The sequence below is a fragment of the Asparagus officinalis genome, chromosome 7, assembly GCF_001876935.1.
Source record: "Asparagus officinalis chromosome 7, Aspof.V1, whole genome shotgun sequence".
NCBI lineage: Eukaryota > Viridiplantae > Streptophyta > Magnoliopsida > Asparagales > Asparagaceae > Asparagus > Asparagus officinalis.
Window position 1 is genome coordinate 52,612,774 of NC_033800.1, and position 2,326 is coordinate 52,615,099.

Genomic DNA, 2,326 nt, shown 5'->3' on the forward strand with positions numbered 1-2,326 from the left:
TCTGGTTTTCTGGGTCGGGTTTGTTTGGGTTTCGGGTCGGGTTTATCCACTTGTATATATTCCCCTCTACCCGAAAACACCTCTTTTGATCAGAAAACCCTAGAGAAACCCTAGCCTCTTCTCCCCCTCTAAACCCTAGCTCGTTTTTGGGATTTCTTGAGCGCTTTTTGGGGAATTTTCAGCGGCTTTTCGTGGATTGCAGCGAAGGGGATTGTTCATCATCACTTTTGAGGCGAGTAACATCTCGCCCAAGAAAATAAATATTTCTATTCAAAAATTAAAAGAAAGAAAATAAATGTTTCTCCCGAAAGATTATAATCTTAATCATGTGAGTCCAAATCCTATTGTCATGTCATGATTTAGAATCGTCTAGAAATAAGAATGGAAAAAAAAGAAAAGAAAAGAAAATATCTTTTGGAAATTACCATTTACCATTCAAATTATATTATAATAGAAAGGAGGAAAATATTCACAATTCATTAATTTTTTGCTATCCTCACTATGTTGATTATGGCTAAATACCCATATTGGTATTTTATTTCAACCCCATTTGCCAAGAAGGTATTTTAATTAGGAAATTCGGCGTTAAGGCATTTTAATTAAATAAAATTACCAATTAGGTCCTTTTTCTCGTCGGCGACCACTTTTCCGGCGAGAACTCGTCACGTGCGTTGCACGCGGTGGCTTAATCTTTGTTTAAGCTGCTGATGTGGCACTATTTTCTGACCAACGCGGATCTGAGCTGGGACTCGGGGTGAACTCGGCGACGACGGGGAGTTCTTTAGGGTGGGCTGAGCTTGAAAGGAAAGAGGGGTAGCAGAGCTTGGAGCGGCGGCGTAGCGTCTGTGGTCTCCGACGGGGAAGAGAGGACGGCGACGACTGGCGGTGGTAGGAGGTGGTCGAGTCTCAAGTTGAGGGCGAAGGGAAGCTCGGAGTTGGGCTGGTCGGCGGGAACTTGAGCAGCAACAAGTTCGGCGTGGGGAAGCTCGACAAAGAGAGGAAGAGGGAGGGTCTGGGGGATGAAGGCGGGGAGTGGAGGGAAGAGGAGGAGATGGAGGTGTTGAAGTCGGGCTCGCCGTGGACAGAAGGGGGGGCTGGACTGCAAGCATGGAAGGGGGATGGGGTGGAGGCGGTATCGGCGTTCAGGGGTTAATTCCCCGCCCTGGACTGCAAGCATGGAAGGGGGATGGGGTGGAGGCGGTATCGGCGTTCAGGGGTTAATTCCCCGCCACGTCAGAAAACAGTGCCACATCAGCAGCTTAAACAAAGATTAATCCATTGCATGCAACGCACGTGACGAGTTCTCGCCGGAAAAGTGGTCGCCGATGAGAAAAAGGACCTAATTGGTAATTTTATTTAATTAAAATGCCTTAACGCCGAATTTCCTAATTAAAATACCTTCTTGGCAAATGGGGTTGAAATAAAATACCAATATGGGTATTTAGCCGAGTTAAATGTTAGATTTAACCTACAAGAAAATCGTTTCTCATGATAAATATGTTTTTCTCACTGTATCATAGTCGAGAATCGATAGCTATAGAAGTGTAGATCAGTAAAATGGAAGTGTGGATCGTGTTGAACAAGTTACAGTTGGGAGAAATGCTTTGTTCAGCCCGTGAGTCGACCCACGGCTCAGCATGAGTCGACTCAACAGGTTGAGTCGACCCATGACTGTCATGAGTCGACTCACGAAGTCTAGTTGTGTTGTCTTTTTGTTTCTGCTGAGTCGACTCGTCAGTATACGAGTCGACCCATAAGTCATGAGTCGACCCATGACTGTCATGAGTCGACTCACGAAGTCTAGTTGTGTTGTCTTTTTGTTTCTGCTGAGTCGACTCGTCAGTATACGAGTCGACCCATAAGTCATGAGTCGACCGACTCATGAAGTCCTTTCCTGCTATTATTTGTGTTCTGTTGAGTCGACTCATTTTGAGCACGAGTCGACTCATCGCAGTATTTTTCTTTCTGTTTCGTTCGTGCTTCTGTTTAAGTCATCTGCTATATATATGTATGTATACAGTGTTTACATATTTCAAGGGTACTATTTACCACGTTTGGACTTGAGGAGTGCCTCGTTTATTGAGTATTTATTTGCAGTGAATATGGTTCCACCTATATATGTGAGATGACCTTTCGAACACAAGTTTAAGTCAGTATAGTAGGGTGTGTACGGGAATAAGACATGTACACTTTCTTATACGCAGTCCTCGTGTTGGACTATAATCCATTAAAGTCCTCGTGTTGGACTATAATCCATTAAAGTCCTCGTGTTGGACTATAATCCATTAGAGTCCTCGTGTTGGACTATAATCCATTTCAAACATGT